This window comes from Bos indicus x Bos taurus, chromosome 22, assembly GCF_003369695.1.
Source record: "Bos indicus x Bos taurus breed Angus x Brahman F1 hybrid chromosome 22, Bos_hybrid_MaternalHap_v2.0, whole genome shotgun sequence".
Taxonomy (NCBI): domain Eukaryota; kingdom Metazoa; phylum Chordata; class Mammalia; order Artiodactyla; family Bovidae; genus Bos; species Bos indicus x Bos taurus.
Window position 1 is genome coordinate 24,102,973 of NC_040097.1, and position 21,539 is coordinate 24,124,511.

Genomic DNA, 21,539 nt, shown 5'->3' on the forward strand with positions numbered 1-21,539 from the left:
ATAGCCACCATGCTTTGCCTTCATTATTTCATGTAATATTCTCAACTACCTTTTAAGTTAATATACCCCTTCTACAGATAGAAAAACTGATGCTCAGAGAGGGGAACTAACCACTCCAGAACAGTTGTGGTATGCTGAGCCCACCAGACCCAATCTTGCATCACTTTGAAGAGGAAGATTGCATTCTGGTTCCTTTTACTTTCCACTCAGAGTGCTTTGTTTTCTTTATGGCTGTGTTGGTAGACTCTTTTTAGAACCATGTGGTCAGTCTAGAAGTATGATCAGCTCTAAAAACCTCCTAGCAGTTATATTAATAAACGTGGCTTAGATAAGTACCAGAGAATTGGCCACCATCACCAAGGAGCAGCCAAAGGAATGTTAACCAACATAATTTGTGCTCAAACTGTCAACAAATATGTCTGGGGCACACCATGAGATTTAGCTGCTCCCAGAGACGTGGATTGTGATACAACTCAGGGGAGAAAGTTTATTCTCAGTCTTCAACTGCGTACATGGGGGCTCAAGAGTCCTAAGCAGAAATGACAGATTCAACATGGCATTTGTGATACAACGTGGCCCAAGAGCTAAGAGCAGGGTTTGCCATCCAATGTACTGAGCTATTCACACACTTCAGTCTGTTTTTTTGGATACTTCTAGAGTGGTGAACACAGCCAAACACTTTTCTCTGTATCCCCGTTTCACTAACTAGTGAGACGGGGATGTGAATACTTAAATCCTCAGAACTCTTTTCAGACTTTTTGTGAATATTAATAGAAATAAAGAACAAATGCAAGCAATACAGTATATTATTACGCATGGTTACCACCCAATGTTAACTATTACTCTTTAGGCCTAGATAATACCATATAATTAATGCTTTGTTTTTGCAAAGAGGATGCTGCTGCTGCTGCTAAGTCGCTTCAGTCATGTCCGACTCTCTGCGACCCCAGAGACGGCAGCCCACCAGGGTCCCCTGTCCCTGGGATTCTCCAGGCAAGAACACTGGAGTGGGTTGCCATTTCCTTCTCCAATGCATGAAAGTGAAAAGTGAAAGTGAAGGCGCTCAGTCATGTCTGACTCCAGCGACCCCATGGACTGTAGCCTACCAGGCTCCTCCATCCATGGAATTTTCCAGGCAAGAGTACTGGAGTGGGGTGCCATACTTCCCAAAAGGTTTTTTAGCAAATGTGTCCTGATGCAAAGGGTATAAAAAAGGAGAAGAAATTCTGAAAGGGCAGAGATGTTGTTCAGAGCTAATGAGGGAAGCACTGGGCTGAATTTGGGATGAAACTTTAATAGCACTCCCTGTATTCTGTGCTGTCGTGGTCCCTTACCAAGCTCTAAAGGACCCTGCACGTTTGGAGAGAGAATGCTAGTCCGGGAGGTAGGGGAAGATGGCTGGGGAATAGGGTGGTCCTGTCGCTCCCTCCAGACAAAGATTAACAATGACTTAATTCCAGAAATATTGTCAGCAAGTAAAATAAATAGACTAATCACTGTGGGCACCTTGTATGTTAATGTATCTAGGCTTTGTTTTCAGTTTGACCCTTAAAGAAACATTTAATCAATCTAGATGGATGAGTCATCCTGTTCTTAATTAATCTTTCTGGACATTTATAGAGAAAAGGCAAACTCTTCACAATGACCTTATAAACGTGTTTGAGGTTAGTATGGATTTTTATTTATGTGCACAGCACGAGCAGTCGTTATTTCTAAATGATGGCTTATTTTGAATGTTCTCAGACTTTCAAAGTGTTTTATTTCCACCCTTGGAGAGAAACAGGGGTGACTTGAAAGGAAACACACGATGGCCATTTCCTTGGCATGAACTGGGTAACCTTTCTGGAAAGGACATGTTTGTTTGGATTTTATGGCATTACCAGCAAAGACTGGCAAAAGGACATGGGGGCAATTGGTCTTCCTGAGGCCTTTGCTGGGAAATGGGAGTCACATTCAGAGATTGGTCTCAGCTGGGGTGACCCTGGGCTCACTCTCCTTTGCCATGGAAATCATCACTATCAAAAGCCTTTCCCTGAAGCTGAGAGGCTGGTTCTTCCAATGAACGCCAACACAGTGCCCAATGGCCTTTATCATGGGCTATTGTTCTGTTGGACATTGCTGGGGAAACAATCATTTGCTGGGACTCAGGAAGGTCAGTTCTGGTGCTATTTGATGGGAGGATTTGACTTAAATTGGGGTCAGTTCTTCTAGGACACAAGCTTTGTGTGTCTGTGTGTTGTAGAGAATGCCATCATTGCTTGGTCCTCCAGCTCCTCTGGTTCGTCAGAATTGTGGACCCCAGGATCCTTTTGCTACTTTTGCGGTCCAACCTTTTAGCCTTTGGTGTTCATTTGTATTGAGTACCTATACTGAACGAATAAGCAGAGCAGAAAACACAATACAACTCCAGCCAGCAGCAAAGAAGAATTGAAGAAGATGGAGCAAAGCAAGCACAGCAGCATACTTTTCATGAAGATTCTTCAAGTTGCCACATTATAACTTGCATTTCAGAGTGTTGGCCAGAATTTAGACACACAGTCCCAACTCTGTAAGTATAGACTTTGTTTTGGGTGGCCAAATACCCAGCTAAAAATCAGAGGTTTCTATCTACAGAGAAAAGGAAAAGCATGAGAGAAAATAAGCAGTTCATAATACAACATATTTCAAGGAATATCATTTGTCATATCTAAATATACAACTGTACCTCCTCACTGAAGTTAATCTAAACTGAATATTTTGCACCATCATCATCCCATTATGGTATCTTGCAATCCTTTCTACCTTTCTTTCCAAAGAAAAAGAGATGTCTGATTTAGCAAGAATGCATTTCTATATTCAAAGTTGAAATGTGAGGCTAAACCTCAACCACTTGAAATAAGATAAAAGAAATTCCCTTAGTAGAGGAAAATGGAAAATATACAGATGATTCTATTAACATAAGCATCTTTTCTTGAACTGAGTCTCCTGCAACAAAGGAATTGGAAATGCTCTTTCCTTATCCTAAAGTGTTCCTGACAACTGCAGATAGCAACATTACTACCAAAGGATTGGAAAGGATGCAAACAGTAGACTTTCAGAGGACTCTATTCCCAATTTCAAACCTGGAAAGGGTATGTTTAAAATATTTCAGTGTACTGGCTAGGAAGGCAGACAGTGGAGTAAGCTTGGCAGAGCTAAGAAATGGTGATTCGGTTTACAAATGGGTTACTTCGGGGCAAATGCTTGCTGTCTCACTTTACATGCTAGTTAAGTGGTTAAGAGAACAATGCCATTAACTGAGAGTTCGTTTGAAAATTAAATGAGACATTGCATGTAAAGCTCACACAGAGCCTGGTTCATTGTATATACTAAAAAAAATGCTGGGTTTTCCAGGTTCAACCCAGATTATAGATAAGAAAATAAATCTGTATTTTTTTTTTTCTGCCAAGGGACCTTTAGAGATACCCTTGAATCATATGTATGGTATTATTTATTTCTTCACTTACTGGTTCATTCGTTAATTCGACAAATATTCAAATCCTACTATGTGCCAGTTCCTAGTAGGTACCATTTACTGGAAGGGGCAAGAAATATATTAAATACGAAGATGAATAAAACAATTTATGTCCTTAAAGGAGCTCACTGCTTAGTGGAAAATGGAAAAAAATGAAGCGAGCAATTATGTTCCAGTGAGAAAAATTAGAAGTGTAGTGTTATTAAAATGAAGAGAGAGTAAGAATCATGAGCATCAAATCTGTGACATTTCCTTGGTGAAATAAGATATCTTTTATCATCAGCTTTTTTTAATGGGGGAAAGAGAAAAAAGAAATTGTACATTAAATGTATATAATGATTCTGAGGCCTGTCTTAGTTTTAGAAACATGAATATGTCAAGAAAAATGAAGGCTTATCTAACAGTTGAGGAAAACAGTCACTGAGGATAGTAAATTACATGGATTTGTTAGATGACATATCACTGGGTTAGCTTGCTAGCTGCAGGCCTATGGACTAGAGCCTTAGAGGGGAAATTCCAGTGGGGAAAGTTTGTTTCCATCAGATGGGACTCACTCCCAACTTACTTCTATGGCATGGCCTGGGTACCAAGGAGGATAAGCATCAGATTTTGAAGTGTAGGTCTGTTTTCTGCTTCCCAAGCCTGGAAGCTAATTTGTTTCTTATCTTCCTCCATTGGCCTGTAGTATTATCACAGTCATAGCAGGAACTCTTGGACTCTAAGAGGATGGAGTGCTGTGAAGTCATCACATCTTTTCTAATAGCTATGATTGAGAACCTGCCATCGATATCCTAGTACCACATGTGCCTGTCAACTTGCAGCATTTCACTGCTCTTAAGGCCACAACATTTAACATGGCCTGGAAGACCTGTTGATCTAATTCTCACCCCTCTTATTCTCTTCATGTAAATGTAACAGGAAGAATAATATTGATAATAATAGCAACTGACATTCATGGTCCTATGTGTCAGCCTTGTCTGTAGCTGACCACCCAGCATGGCTCCCAACCTCACACACTGTTGACAGGAGTTTCTGTATCCTTTTTTTTTTTTTTCTTTTAAATTTTATTTTATTTTTAAACTTTACATAATTGTATTAGTTTTGCCAAATATCAAAATGAATCCACCACAGGCATACATGTGTTCCCCATCCTGAACCCTCCTCCCTCCTCCCTCCCCACACCATCCTTCTGGGTCGTCCCAGTGCACCAGCCCCAAGCATCCAGTATTGCGCATCGAACCTGGACTGGCAACTCGTTTCTTACATGATATTCTACATGTTTCAATGTCACTGTCCCAAATCTTCCCACCCTCTCCCTCTCCCACAGAGTCCATAAGACTGTTCTATACATCAGTGTCTCTTTTGCTGTCTCGTATACAGGGTTATTGTTACCATCTTTCTAAATTCCATATATATGCGTTAGTATACTGTATTTATGTTTTTCCTTCTGGCTTACTTCACTCTGTATAATAGGCTCCAGTTTCATCCACCTCATTAGAACTGATTCAAATGTATTCTTTTTAATGGCTGAGTAATACTCCATTGTATATATGTACCATAGCTTTCTTATCCATTCATCTGCTGATGGACATCTAGGTTGCTTCCATGTCCTGGCTATTATAAACAGTGCTGCGATGAACATTGGGGTACATGTGTCTCTTTCCCTTCTGGTTTCCTCAGTGTGTATGCCCAGCAGTGGGATTGCTGGATCATAAGGTAGTTCTATTTCCAGTTTTTTAAGGAATCTCCACACTGTTCTCCATAGTGGCTGTACTAGTTTGCATTCCCACCAACAGTGTAAGAGGGTTCCCTTTTCTCCACACCCTCTCCAGCATTTATTATTTGTAGACTTTTGGATCGCAGCCATTCTGACTGGAGTTTCTGTATCCTAACAGAAATCCCCCTGCTTGGACTACCTCAATCCCTGTGAACAGGGGAATGCCTGTTCTAACTGGCCAGACTGGGTTTCCAAACCCATCACTGTGGTAAGGGGCAGAGTGTAATCCTGCCTTTCATTCATTGGGGGCCCATCCCTAAAGCTGGGAGTGAAGCAAATCTGATGCTATGGCTGCTACCTGATGGGACACAGGTAGAATTGACACTGAAGATGCAAAAACCAAGTTCACTGCAGCCGTGCTTTCCTCAGGCATCCCACTAATCCAGTCTAGTGGGGAAAGTTTGCACTCCACACTTCTCAACTTTGACATTGGTGCTTATTTCAGACCTTGAGAGTAGGCAGATAACACCTCTTACTTCACGATTTTTTTATTCTCAGCTACAGTGTTTGTAGGGACTAAAAGTCTATACTCCACTAATTTGTAGTACTAATCTCTAACAAAGTAAGGATACCTTAGGTGAGTAAACATATTACTAAGTTTATTGAACTGCATTTAGCACCACATCTAGAAGATCTCTCCACAGTAAGATGGCTGATTTGAGTCGGACATGACTGAGTGACTAATGCTTTCACTTTTTAACAGCTTATGACCAGAGATGTATTAATGTCTTTTGACATTTCAACATTTACTTTTGTAACAAATCGCTGGCCACCAGAAATTGGTTTCTACCAAAATCTCCCAGTCAATAATGTGTTAAGAACCAATCACTTCTACTCTGTGAACATCTGAAAATGTGCTTATTCACATGCTCAGTTTTGTCCAACTCTTTGTGACCCCCTGGACTGTAGTCTGCCAGGCTCCCCTGTCCATGGAACTTCCCAGGCAAGAATACTAGAGTGGGTAGCCATTCTCTTCTCCAGGGCACCATCCCAACCCAGGGATCGAACCTGAGTCTCTTGCTTGGCGGGAGGATTCTTTACTGGGATCCACAGTAAAGAATCCACAAGAGAGCCTGGCGGACTACAGTCCATGGGGTCGTGGAGGAGTCAGATACGACTTGGTGACTAAACAAGTATTTCATTGTATATATGTATTTATGCACACTTACTTTAAAAACTGCTTTTCAAAGATGGCTCAATCTCATCCTGCCAACAGTAAGATTAGAAAAGTAAGGATTGTTGTTAAAGATTACCAGTAAAAGGGATCCACATATGTAGAGAAAATAAGAGTTCTCTAACAGGTATCATATTCAAATGGGGTTCTTAAACACAAATTCCTGGCCTCCACTCTCATAATTTTTGATTTATTACATCAAAGGTAGGGCCTAGGCATTTGCTTAATTGATAAGTTCTGTGCTGCTGCTGCTGCAGGCATCAGGCTTTGAGAAGCAGTGTACTAGCATGATCCCATTTGAAAATCTGAGATAGCGACTAGAATTTATCCAACATTCCCTTTTCAAAGTATGACTCTAAAGTTGTAAACACCATTATCAGCTATCAGTTCACTCCAGGAGAGCAAGTTCATGATTGTTTTCACACCTATGTGCCCATGTGTTTTCTTTATCGTGTCTGTGCATGTGTGCTCAGTCGTGTCCAACTCTTTGCAACCCCATGGATTGTAGCCCTGTCAGGATCCTCTGTCCATGGAATTTTCCAGGCAAGAATACTGAAGCAGGTTGCCATTTCCTACTCCAGGGGATCTTCCTCACCCAAAGATCGAACTCCCATCTTCTGTGTTTCCTGAATTGGCCAGTGGATTCTTTACCACTGGGCCTCTTGGGAATCCCTAGTATGTCTGTATTAGAAGTGAAATTCCCCCTCCTTCTCTGAACAATGAGAAACTGTCCTCTGACCCCTCCTTTTAATGTCCAGTTAGCCACAGGTGGATTGAAAAGCTGACTTTGGGAACAGACCAAGTTCTGTTCTAATCATTCTGATAGTATCTGATGAGCAGAGCTGTCTATAGCCTGGCTGGTACATTGCTAATACCTCTTCCAGTTTTATGGTAATTAAACCTCACCCTACTCCTAGGTATTAGTGTTAATATTATTCCTATCTTCTGGTGAGGGAACAGAGCCTGAGAACAGGTTAAGTGACTTCCCCTCTTCACCAAACAAGAATTCAGTCCCTTGGTCTGTCCCCAAGTCCAAGCTCTCAACAATCCAGTTATACCATCTGTTAGATGAAACTATACAAGAAAAGTGAACTCTGGAGATTCTTTCTACCATGATCTGAGAAGCTCTCTTCTTTCTGCCCAGATTCCAATCCTATGCACCAGGATTTCCCCAATCTAAAGAAAACAATGAAAGAACTATGATTCCTGAATACCTATTAATCAGAGAGAAGCAAAAACTCCTCACCATAGCACATTACTATTCATACCAGTGTCTCTAGAGAGTAACCATCATTACTTTGATGGGTGCTGGAGGGAGGGTAAGAATGAGATCAGCCCCAAATGGATCCAGAAATTATTGGCAAATACAGCTGTGCAGGGTGTATTTGGTACTTTTTCCAACCTTTGATAGAAGATGAAGAGCATGTGACAGTAAGGAGTTATGTTGACAGTAAGGAGTTTGAATACGCAATTCAAAATAAAAAATCTTACCACAGGAAAAATGAAGTCACTCAGGAATATAAAAGGGAGATAAGAAAGGGTGAATTGTGCATTTCTCTGCTACTCAGACTTAGCCAGACTGTGTAGCATTTCTCATTCCTGAACTGACTGCCACTCAAATTATTTCTAAACTTCTAACCCCAGATTTTTTCTTAGGCAGTGAAAAAAATCAACCCTGGGTTTGACTACATGCATCGGTGAAAAGTTTGGAGGCTTCCCAGGTGGTGCGGTGGTAAAGAATCCACCTGTCAATGCAGGAGACGCAAGAGATGTGGGTTCTTTTGGAGTAGGAAATGGCAACCCGCTCCAGTATTCTTGTTGGAAAATTCCATGGACGGAGGAGTCTGGCAGGCTAAAGTCCATGGGACCGCAAAGAATCGGACACCATTGAGCACACACACACACAATTTTTTGTTTTTACTTTCAAATAACTGTAGACATGAGCATGAGAATGAGCTAAAAACTAAACCTTGGCTACAAGAGTATTTATAAATAGCTGGGCTAGGAAGACAAGAGTTTGGTGGTTTTTCTCTACATTTGCTCCTGTAGAAGGCTGTATGTTTCGGTTTGTTCTGAAACCCGCCAGGCAGTTTGGTGTGAGTTTGGACTTGACTTCCATGCCTTTTGTATTTATTATTTTAGAATCACTGGTCCCAATAAGTTTTCCTGTTCAACATGGATTTCCATTAAATGGCAAAGGCATCTTAAATCTGTCTGCAGTTTTAGGACAGATGGCCAAAACTCTTTACAATAACCCTGGGTGGGCATTCACTGAAGGGCTCATTGTCTTGTTTATTTACTCAGTTCAAAGGTAGGAGGTTGCCCGTCAGCTCTGAGAATGAATACAGATGCTGTGGTGAGGAGCAGTTGAAAGCTAGCGCAAGCTAAATGGTTGAGCTTGGAGGAAGATGGCTGGAACCATAACCTAGCCAAGGTCAGAGATGAGTGCTGTTACTATTTCATTAACATTATCATCATCACTATTATTTCCCAAATTACTCTTTAATGGAGCCAGTATAGCTTCAAGTCTGTAACTAAGACATAGATCACTTACCTTCTGTTAGCAGACATTAGAAATGTCCAAGGCAGATTTCAGCCCTTTTAGCTCTAAATATAACCTTGATCTTCTACAATGGTTATTTGGCTCTTATTTATGTGTCTGCTTAGGATCTGCCTTTAAACTTTCCTGCACCAAGGGTAAAGTCACAATTGGTGTTATTATATTCGGGTGGCTCGTAGTTTTTATGTTCACTACTGTTAGTTAGTTAGTGTTAGTCACTCAGTCGTGTCTGACTTTTTGCAACCCCATGGACTGTTGCCCACCAGGTATTCTCCAGGCAAGAATACTGGAGTGAGTTGCCTTTTCTTCCCCAGGGGATCTTTCTGACACAGAGATAGAACCTGGGTTTCCTGCATTGCAGGCAGATTCTTTATCATCTGAGTCACCAGTGAAATCCAGATGTTCACTATGGAGATCTTAAAAATATATTTTTCTCAACGTCATTTTGATACAAGTGGTTCCATTATGCTGACATGTAAGGTACAAAGACAAAAGAAATTCCTCACAGTGCCACTGCTGAGGGAACTGGACTTTTCTCCCTTGCCTTTTGCTCTTGGAGATGGTTTTTCTTAGACAAATTCTGCCTGGAATAATTCTGAGTATTAGAGGAAGACAGAATAGAGGAGGAGAGGGAAGATACATTTTTGTTGGCTTTCTACTCTTATAGTTCCGCTATGTTTCCAATTCTCCTCATCTTTGAAGACTTAGAATCATTCTAAATTCATGCAATGAGTTTAGAGTTAGAAGGAGATGTAATATACACCTAGTTTCCACAGTTAACAGGTGGGCTTTCTTTGATTTGCCAATTAAAAAATATGTCACCTGGAGTCCACTAGATTGAGAACTTCTTGAGGTCAAGTGCTGTTACAGACCCATTCTGTGTCCTTGTGACCTGTGCTTGGCCCAGAGAGGGTGTATATTCAATGATCATTGGATTAAGTTGCCCCATTTCTACATAGTTTTAAGTACAGAATTACAGTAAGTACAGAATGACATAAGACAAAATATAATAAAATATTTAAGTGTTAGGATATTGTTTTAAAGATGGGGCACAGATATGGACAGGTGATGTCACTTCAGGTCACAGAGTCAGAACTATGAGGACTGGCTTTAGGTCACAGCATCTCAGTATGAGGCTCTGCCCACCACAGCCTTCATGTATAGCCAACAATATTTTTAAAGGTGACGTATTACCCTTAAAATTTTGTTACTCAAATGATTACACTGTAACCCCTAATATCCTAGAATATGACCTTATTTGAATATGGGGTCTTTACAGAGGTAATCAAGTTAAAATGAAGTCATTGTGAGGGGCCCTAAACCATTATGCTGGCGTCAGTAGGAAAAGGAGAAATCTGAACACAGACATGAATGGAGCCAAGACAATGTGTACAGACCTAGGAAGAAGACGGTTGTCTACAAGCCAAGAGGAGACGCCGGGAACAGATTCTTCCCTCCCAGCCCACACAAGGAGCTCCCCTTGCCAACCTTGATTTTGGATTCCTGTTTTCAGAACTGTATGATAGTACATTTATTGTTCAACACAGGGAGTCTGTGATACTTTGTTACAGCATCCATAGCAAACAAAAACAGATTTTGGTATTAGTCTTCTAGGGCTGCATAAAAAAATGCCACAGATTGGGTGGCTAAGACAATGAAGTGTACTATCTCACAGTTCTGGAGACCAGGAGTCCAAAATCAATACGTCAGCATGGCTGCTTTCTCCCAAGATCTTAGAGGCAAAGATCTATTCCAGGTTTCTGTCCTTGGCTTGTAAATGGTTGTCTTCATATTCAAAAGGTGTTCTTAACTGTGTCTACATGTCTATCCCTCTGTATATTATAAAACAAGGAATGCTGTTTTCATTTTCTTTTTCCCCTTAGGGATGTCTAAAGCAATCCTTCTCCTGTTTGCCTCTTGGCACTTTCATGTCTTTTACTGTGTAAAGTTTACAACATCATTTTTATGCCCTCTTTCCCTCAGTGTCTTCCCTTCTCTCCTAACTCACTTCTGAAGCCGGCCCCAGGCTGCTGTTATCTGGTTCCTTCTCCCAGAGTCTCATATCCACCTCCCATATATTGGTTTTCTATTGCTATTTAACAAAATACCAGCAACTTTCTTAACACTTATTTGTTTGCTCACAGTTCTATAGATCAGAAGTCTCAGAGAGGTCCTCTACTTACAGTCTCATAAGGCTAAAATCAAGGTATCAGCCAGACTGGGGTCTTATCTGGGGACTCTGAGAAGAACCTATTTCCAAGATTTTCCAGTTGTTGGCAAAATCCAGTTTTGAAGAACCAAGGTCACCTTTTTCTTGTGCACTGTCATCTGGGGATGGGCTCTCAGCTCCTACAGGCATATCCCAGGCCCTTTTCCATATCATCAACTCCAACTTCAAAACTAGAAACAGAATTTCTGTCTTGCATCCAATCCTGTTCACACTTTGAACCTATCTGACAAACCTGAAGGAAACTGAATTTTCTGAAGAAAACTCTCTATTTTTGAAAAACTCACTGACTTTGGGTTAGGCCCTTTAAGATAATTTCCCTATTTCAAGGTCAACTGATTAGTAACCGTAATCACATCTACAAAATCCCTTTTACCATGTAATCACAGGAGTAACACTAGGGGGTAAGAATCATGGTGGCCACCTCAGAATTTTCCTACCACATCCTACTATTCAGTCTAAGGAGAAACAGTGGATGAGAGACAAATAAAGTTGATGGTTTCATACAGTGGTTGGAAATGGGTACATCCCAAAGTAAGTTGGCACTTTAAATCTAAGGATAAAGTTAGAAAAAAAGTTCACATGAGGAAGGCCATGTTCTTTGATCCAAGTTATTTATCAATCACAATTTTAAGAGTAGCTTTCAGTAATTAAGGACCTTCTTTGGGTCAGTCTTGATCCTTGGAAGAAAAGCTATAACAATCCCAGACAGCATATTAAAAAGCAGAGACATTACTTTGCTGGCAAAGGTCCGTCTAGTCAAAGCTATGGTTTTTCAAATAGTCATGTACGGATATGAGAGCTAGACCATAAAAAAGGCTGATCTCCAGAGAATTGATGTTTTTGAACTGTGGTGTTGGAGAAGACTCTTGAGAGTCCCTTGGACTGCAAGGAGATCCAATCAGTCAATCCTAAAGGAAATTAATCCTGAATATTCATTGGAAGGACTGATGCTGAAGCTGAAGCTCCAATATTCTGGCCATTTGATGCAAAGAGCTGACTCATTAGGAAAGACCCTGATGCTGGGAAAGATTGAAGGCAGGAGAAGGGGACGACAGAGGACAAGATGGTTGGATGGCATCCCTGACTCAATGGACATGAGTTTGAGCAAGCTCCAGGAAATGGTGAAGGTCAGGGAAGCTTGGTGTGCTGCAGTCCATGGGGCCTCAGACAGTCGGACACGACTGAGTCTGAACAACAACAATGTTGTCACTTCTGAAGGTACAAGTTAATTGCTGCCATTATTTTGAGTGTTAACAATGATTCTCCAAAATGGGCTGCATCAAAGTGAAAGGCACTGAGCTTGATAACATGCACAGGTGCTGGTGATAGCGCTAAAAGTCAAATTCATGTGTGGACAGTGCAAGCCTTATATTCCTTCCAGAACCACATGCTTCTCTCTTTCCAGGACAGCCCATTGACCACGTGTGGGATTATCTACATGAGGGATAGCACTGTAAATCCAGCCTGCCTAATACAGTGATTCAGAGAGCATTTTCTTATATAATTAAAGTGATTCCATAAATGGCCTTGGACGTGGGGTAGCTCCTCTCGGCCACTGCCCCTGACCTTGGATATGGGGTAGCTCCTCTCAGCCGTAGTAAAGTAATGCTCAAAATTCTACAAGCCAGGCTTCAGCAATATGTGATCCATGAACTTCCAGATGTTCAAGCTGGTTTTAGAAAAGGCAGAGGAACCAGAGATCAAATTGCCAACATCTGCTGAATCATGGAAAAAGCAAGAGAGTTCCAGAAAAACATCTATTTCTGCTTTATTGACTATGTCAAAGCCTTTCAATGTGTGGATCACAATAAACTGTGGAAAATTCTGAAAGAGATTGGAATACCAGACCACCTGACCTACCTCTTGAGAAACCTGTATGCAGGTCAGGAAGCAACAGAACTGGACATGGAACAACAGACTAGTTCCAAATTGGCAAAGGAGTATATCAAGGCTGTATACTGTCACCCTGCTTATTTAGCTTATATGTAGAGTACATCATGAGAAATGCTGGGCTGGAGGAAGCACAAGCTGGAATCAAGATTGCCGGGAGAATATCAATAACCTCAGATATGCAGATGACACCACCCTTATGGCAGAAAGTGAAGAAGAACTAAAGAGCCTCTTGATGAAAGTGAAAGAGGAGAGTGAAAAAGTTGGCCTAAAGCTCAACATTCAGAAAACTAAGATCATGACATCTGGTCCCATCACTTCATGGCAAATAGATGGGGAAACAGTGAACACAGTGGCTGACTTTATTTTTCTGGGCTCCAAAATCACAGCAGATGGTGACTGCAGCCATGAAATTAAAAGATGCTTACTCCTTGGAAGGAAAGTTATGACCAACCTAGACAGCATATTAAAAAGCAGAGACATTACTTTGCCAACAAAGGTCTGTCTAGTCAAGGCTATGGTTTTTCTAGTAGTCATGTATGGATGTGAGAGTTGGACTATAAAGAAAGCTGAGCACCGAACAATTGATGCTTTTGAACTGTAGTGTTGGAGAAGACTCTTGAGAGTCCCTTGGACTGCAAGGAGATCCAACCAGTCCATCCTAAAGGAGATCAGTCCTGGGTGTTCATTGGAAGGAGTGATGTTGAAACTGAAACTCCAATACTTTGGCCACCTGATGCAAAGAGCTGACTCATTTGAAAAGACCCCGATGCTGGGAAAGACTGAGGGCAGAAGGAGAAGGGGATGACAGAGTATTAGATGGCTGGATGGCATCACCGACTCAATGGACATGGATTTGGGTAGACTCCGGCAGTTGGTGATGGACAGGGAGGCCTGGCATCCTACAGTTCATGGGGTCGCAGAGTCAGACACAACTGGGCGAGTGACCTGAACTGAACTGAACGTAGATGGCACCATGAAGCAGGTACCTTACAATCTAGAAGTAAGGAGATTATATCTTCTTTTGAAAGCATGCTGAAGTGAAGATGACTGACAATAACAAAATCAATAGGATGATGGTAAAAAAGTAGACTCAAAGTAGCATTCTGGGCCAATATATTTCCCTCTCCTTGTGGGGGAAATGATGTAGTTTTTAATATTGGAAAGACTTTGGAAAACAGATGTGTCATTAAATAAGGTATACTAAGGCTTGACAGCAACACTCTCTTAAGTCCAATTTCCTCACTTGAACTCTAATTTACGATTTGGTATGTACAAGCTGTTTTGTCTATAAAAGTAAACTTTGTTCTAAAACAAGATGTTTTCTTCCTTCCTTCATCTCTTTGTTAAATCAGTCAGTCAGTCAACAAACATTTGCTGAACACCATCTATGTTCCAGATGTTTTTTAGGTATAAAAGATAGCTTTGTCCTCCAAGAGCTTCCAGCAATTCAAATGATTGCTGTTCCTATTTTTCACCAGGTGACATGTAAAACAAGAAAATAAGATAAAGTTGACTAGTGGTACCATTCAGAAAGGCTGATGGAACCAGTGGAAACTGGGCAGGCAAAGAGTGGCCTCTGAGAATTATCTCCAAGGTCTAATCCAGTGCTGTCGAGTGGAACTTCCTATGATGAAAGACATGTTCGAGACCTTCACTGTCCAAATGTGAACCAGCAGCCACATAAGGCTCTTGAGCACTTAAAGTGTGACTAGTGTGACTGCTGTTGTTTAGTCACTCAGTCTTGTCTGACTCTTTGCAACCCCATGGACTGCAGCCCACCAGGCTCCTCTGTCTATGAGATAATCTGGGTAAGAATACTGAAGTGGGTTGCCATTTCCTTCTCCAGGTGACCTTCTTGACCCTGTGAATGAACCCATATTTCCTGGATTGCAAGTGGATTATTTACTTCTGAGCCACCAGGGAAGCCCAGTGTGACTGAGGAACTGAATTTTAATTTTTATTTAAAGTTACATGTAGCCGGTGTACAGTGTAGAAAACATACACAAATATGAAGCTCTTCCTCCTATCAGCTGTTTTGAAACCTTTACTACTCCCCTACTTCTTGGCTTCTAAATGTATTTCATCCAATATCTGGGTTATTTCCTCATGTAAATTAATCTTCTCAGATTAGTTTCTGGTGTAAATGTAAACATACTGCAAACCAAGCAATTTTTTGAGATGCAATCACAAAGCAAAACAATATATTTTTAAACAAGCCAGAAAAGGTTATCAGCTGAGGAAGCATACCAAGGAATGGAAAATAATCAGTTGGATCACGTTATGTTAATCCCACGTCTGAATGTTCTAAGCAGACTCAACTCTTGTCATTTGGAGAAAGTTCCCAGTATTTTCCCTTATGTCCTTTAAGGAAACATGCCAAATATGCTTTCATTTCATCCTATTTAGACAGTTGTTGTAATGCCCTTTCCTTGATGTTATCCCTGAACACGCAATTAACAGATTTCTACTGAGATGCCAGCTGCAATGAAAAGTGTCTGTCTGTCACTTGTATGTTGCTTCAATTCTGGCTCGCTTACATTGCTTGGCAATTAGATTCTATAACAACTTTAAGCTTTTCTATCCCAACAATAAATTCAATGGAATTTCAGTCCAACCATTTTTTTCTTTCTTTTTTGAGTAAGTTTACTTCTTCTGTTCTTAGCCTCCACCATGCCTGCCATGCCACTCTTAATAGGCTATGAAAGTTTTATGGATTTTTGGCCATTTTGCCTCTCTCTGGGCATTCTGATGCCAAAGATATCAGACATACATTTCCATTTGCTTCAGCCAGCAGCTCATCTTTGCTGGCTGCTTTATTAAACAAGTGTACATCATTGGGAAGGAGCCCTGAGATTTTCTGGTATGATAAGATGGACTATATATTGAGGCTGTTGTTGCAGATGCCAGGCACCATCCTCTCAGATTCAGCAACCTAATAAGAATGTGTCCTTTGGGCATGGCAATAACTCCAGCACATGGCCCCTTCTCTCTCAGGGTCAAAGGAACAATACTTGAACTTAATGAAGATTTTTGAAAGGACTGGAGGCTCTTAAACACATTTTTAAGAAACTTTCTGGAAATATTTATGGAACATGGAATTTTAGAAAATATTAAATCTAAGAATGTGCAATGACGATAAGGATACGTATCTCCTAGGACCTAGCTGTTCCATTTTTGGGCATTGACCATGGAGATGTAGTTACCTATGTGCCCAAAGAGGCACATTCAAGAAAGACAAATGTCAACATGTGAGATCTGCAAAACAGTTAAAACCATCCCAATGTTCATTTACAGGGAGATTTGTTTACAGGCCATTTCTATAATGGAATAATTTGTAATCATTGGAAAGGATGGCACAGATTTCTAAGTGCTGATGTTGAGTGATATTTAAGATGAATTAAGGGAAAAGGGGGCTTCCCTGGTAGCTCAGCTGGTAAAGAATCCGCCTGCAATCTGGGAGACCTGGGTTTGATCCATGGGCTGGGAAGATCCCCTGGAGAAGGGAATGGCTACCCACTCCAGTATTCTGGCCTGGAGAATTCCACGGACTGTATAGCCCATGTGGTCACAAAGAGTTGCATACAACTGAGCTACTTTCACTTTCACTTTCAAGCGGGGGCAGGAAGCAAAGTACACAACAGCAAGCTTAGTTTGCTTCTATTTGTGGTCTCAAAAAGCTCATTTATACTATGAAAACCCCAGATACCCATATGTTTGCTTATGTATGCAAACAAAAATTTTGAAGACTACTTCAGAAACTGTGAAAAAAGTAGTTATTTGAAGGAGATAAGATTTGCTATATTCTATATTGTAATCTTTTGAAACCAGCATGTGTTACTTTTTCCAGCAAAAAAAAAAAAAAAAACTTAATAAAAACATAACAAAATCATCTATAAGCCCACTACTCAGAAAATGTGTTAAAATATTTTGGAGTATTCTGGGCTTTACTTTAGCTCATACATGGCATATGTCAGATAATGTAGTACAGTCATTTTGTCATTTATTTTTTCCCAAATAAAAATTTATCATGTTAATAGAACAACTAGTTTTCTGTTTTAGTACACTTTGCTGACAATAAAATGCAAACAAAATAAAAAGCACCCACCTTAAGTGCATTGTGTTTTGGCAAACATGGATAAAAGCATCCAGTATCATTTTTAACAGCTCCATAGAACTGCTCCTTACTAAACAATGATTAGTAACAGAGACTAATACAGGGATAGGTTAATAAAGCTAGTGAGTCCAAATGGAGCCATTCCTGGAATTTCTGGTGGAAACACCATACTTTACTGCCAGTTTCCACAGATGGATTTTTAGGATGTTTCAAATGTTGAACTGTTATAAATAGGCTGAGATAAATGAATATTTTTTTTTAGCTAAGTCATTGCATACATCCTTAATTATAGTATTTTCTTAGTATGAGATCCTAGAAGTAAAAATTCTGTAGGGAAAGATAGAAATGATATAGCTAGATTTCCTTCAAGAGAGAGTATGACAAATTATCCTCCCGGGCCTTCAACTGTCTCTTTTTCTTTGCTCCATTCATTATTTTTGCTACATCAGGAAATGCAACCAGATATGTATTTGAGCACAGCTTATTAGCTGACCAAGTAGATACAAGAGGTTGGGATACATTCAAAGAAACCGTGATTTCACAGAAGGGAGATGGCTTGTACAAAGCAGGGTTGGATGGCTTCCATCTCTGAACTCAAATGATTACTGTTGGCTCTGCTAGGAGTTGTCTTCCCTCACTTGTAGGATTGGTCCTTCTTCTCTCCTAGGTGGCTGGTGCTCACCTGTCACCTCCTCAGTGAGGTTTCCCTGTCCAGTCAGGTACATCTGTATCCCTGTACCTCTCTCTTGCTTTTTTCCCTCCATAACACTTCTCCCTTCTGACCTGCAAAGTACATTTCTGTTTTGTTTGTTCTGTCTCCCTATGTAAAATGTAAGGTTCATTTGAGCATGGATCAGTGTTTGCTAACTGCCATATGTGTGCCGAGCACAGTATAGGCCTCCAATAATATGTTGAATGAATCAGAGAGCCATACTTGACAGCATAGGAAACACTTTGATACACGTGCTATCACTCAATCATCATAACATCCTGAGACATTAAAAGGGTTCATTCCACATCTGATCTTCCGAAACAGGGAAACTAGATCTTCAAAGGACCAAATGACTTTCCCAAGGTCACACATACCTCTTCCAACTCCAAGTTCAGCTTTCTTTTCACCTCACTTGGCACCTCACAAAGCACATGGGTACAGGCTCTATCTTTCTTCAAGGAAATCATCATATTCTCTCATCAGTGGAAAAATAGTACAGCTTACAACAGCTGGGCCAGAAACTTCGTAGAATAAAGGGATGGGAGTCAGGAGATACAAATTCTAATGCTGCCTCAGCCTCTGAACCACAGATGCAGTGTCAGTAAACATGTTTCCTCTCTACGGGCCTCACTTTCATCCTTTACCAAATGAGAAGGCCAGATCATATGGTCTGAGGCCTTTTCTAGCTTTACTCATAATGACCTGAAAGGGACATGTCTAACCTTGGGCCAGTAGATGTTGGCCATCAGTGGAGGCCAGTCCTCCTGCATTTAAATTCATGAACCTAAATTGTTTCAATACATCTTAAAGTCTATAAAGGCCCCAGCGCAAGAAAGTAGGTCATCACCTACACGCTTGCTTATCACAAGAGAAGGTATCAGGATGAGATACTTGATTTGAGTGTGTAAGCATTTTTTTCTACTAGGATTCTTGTAGTCACAAGACATAGAAACCTGATGCTAACAAACTTATGCAAAAATGGGAGTTTATTGGATCACTATCCTGAAAATTTCAGGGGGATGTTAAGCTCTGGCTGGGGCTCGGTAATGGCCTCAAGCAGAGTCATCAGAACTGTCTCTCAGCTCTGCATCCCTCTCTGTTGGCAAAGCGGCTGTCAGTTGCTCCCGACTTATATATTATCCTCTCAGCTCACTTGAGTCTTCCCAGGATTCCCATAAGAAGGAGCAGGAGTGGTTCTGACTGGCCTGAGTTAGAGGCATCATTCCTCTGAGACAGTCTTTATGGACTGGGAGATGAAAGACAGAGACTGGCAAGGCCTGAATATTGCCTCCACCCATGCGCCACAGTATTTGGTCCTCTCTCATTCTTGGACTGTAGCCTGCCAGGCCTCTCTATGGGATTCTCCAGGCAAGTATACTGGAATGGGTAGCCATTTCCTGTTCCAGGAGATCTTCCCAACCCAGGGACTGAACCCGCACCTCCGAGGTCTCCTGCCTTGCAGGCAGATTCTTTACCTCTGAGCTCTTCTCTCATTCAGACCACATGAACTGAGAGAGGGTAAGAGAAGTTTCTCCCCATGAAAACAAAGGTACTTACACTAGCAGAAAGTGGGTGTGGACTTGGCAGGAAAAAAGAACAAAAGTTCACTCTTTTGCCAACCCCATGTTTGCTTCCTTCTACCTCTTCAAACAGCTGCAGGATATGGATTTTGTTCTTGTGATGGTTGTTGAGGAATTAGAGTATTTTAAAGTTCATTGGATTATGAACTACTAGGGGAGGGAAGGGAATTCCCTCACTCCCCATAGATATCCAGGGCTTTTCAAACAACACAGCTAGTTGTCACTGCTTTAGAAAAACAGCCAGAAATGCTTGCTTTGGAACTGCCCAGGCTTGCTGGAAACATGGCAGGATGCAATGGACAGAAATGTGTCTCAGCGAGATATTAGATGGGTCAGACTACTGATGGCCCTCGTGTGCAGGCCCAAGGAATGAGGCTCAACAGATTCTGTCAGCTTCCTGGGAGCTGGAAGGCTTACCAGTTATAATCTGGAATCTTTAGAAGAGCCAGTTATTCAGGGTCTACAGACTGAGAGGAAGACATTTCCCGTGTCCTTGTTTCCCCTTCAAAGACACAGAAAGACAAGCTTTCTACTAACTAATCTCTCTTCCTCACCAGCAAAATTCAAAAACAACTTTAAACATTAAAAAAAAAAATTTTTTCTATTCTGTCTTAGTGAGAAAGGACCAATTGTGAAAAAGTGTAGCAGTCATAGCAGATTGAATGATAGACTGATTTGACCTTCTCCAGTCCTGTATCCAATCATACCTGTTCTCAAAGACCATTGCACATCATGCAGGCTCTAGGCCTTGTGTTAGGCACTGGGAATGCAGAGATAAAAGACTTAGTCCTTGTCTCCTAGGTGGTAATGGTTTCTGATTGAGGTCATCATAGACTGAAGCTTAAAAAACTCTAGGGATTGAGATCAAGAATTGGCAAAACACAGCTCACGGGCCAAGTCTAGCCCACCATCTATTTTGGTCAATGAAATTTCACTGGAACACACAGTAGCTCATTTTCCTGCATCAATGGTAGGATAGAGTAGCCTAAAATATTTACTGTCTGTAGCTTCCCAGGTGGCACAGTGGGAAAGAATCCGCCTGCAATACACGAGATGCAAGAGACACGGGTTTGATCCCTGGGTCAGGAAGATCCCCTGGAGGAGAAAATGGCAACCCATTCCAGTATTCTTACCTGGAGAATCCCATGGACAGAAAAGCCTGGCAGGCTACAGCCCATGGGCTGCAGAAAGTTGGAGTGACTGAGTGACTGAGCAACACAGAGCATGTCTTCAGAGAAAGTTTTCCAAGCCCTGACAGAGACCACAGTAACTGTCCCAGATATGACGGTGGTGATGGCATCTGAGGAGGTGGTCTGAGAAAGGCAATATCAGAGGTGAGACAGGAGGAATGCAGAGGAGTTAACCAAACATGCCTGAGAAGTCAGGGGAGGCCAAGGCAGGACTCCTCATGCCAAGACGAGGAGATAAGAGAGAGCACACAGAGTCCTGGGACAGCTGGAGTGTGGGATCCACAAGAATGGCCAGACCAGAGAAGTACACTGTGGCCACACTATGATTCTTTGGAAGTCAAGAGGAGTCCATAAAGTGTAAGCAGGTCAGGGGCTGATCAGGTTTCCATTTTGCGAAGCTCACAGTGCACTAGTGTAGAAAAAAACGGGTTGAAACAGGACTGCTTCCTTTCCCCCTATTCTCCCTTCCTCCACTTCTCAAAATATTCAGCCCCTTGGAAGCAAGTCAGTATAAATGTCCAAAGCCATCTAGTCTGTACCCTGTTGGCCCTGGATACCCCCATAACCTCCTGGCCCATCCGTTCTGGGAGGACCTGGTCCTTTCTCACTCAGGCTACCTCTCCCACAATGCATTGTAGGAAGGAGTATGGGAAATGGAAGGCTTAAGAGGCCATATTCCCAGTTGGCTTGTGCAACCCCCTCAGCCTCCAGACAGAAATGTGAGTGGCGGTAATTGGATAAACAGTTTAATTTAATAGTAACAGAAGAACTGGGCCTAATACAAGGAATCTCATTGTCCTTTTTTTCTCAAAGTGA

General features: G+C 41.4%; 1 long non-coding RNA gene across 2 annotated transcripts in view; it reads left to right on the top strand.

Annotated features, from left to right (window-relative positions):
• LOC113880913 overlaps window positions 1–21,539 on the top strand; it is a 128,137-nt gene that overhangs the window by 74,055 nt on the left and 32,543 nt on the right. The gene's annotated exons all lie outside the window — the stretch shown is intronic.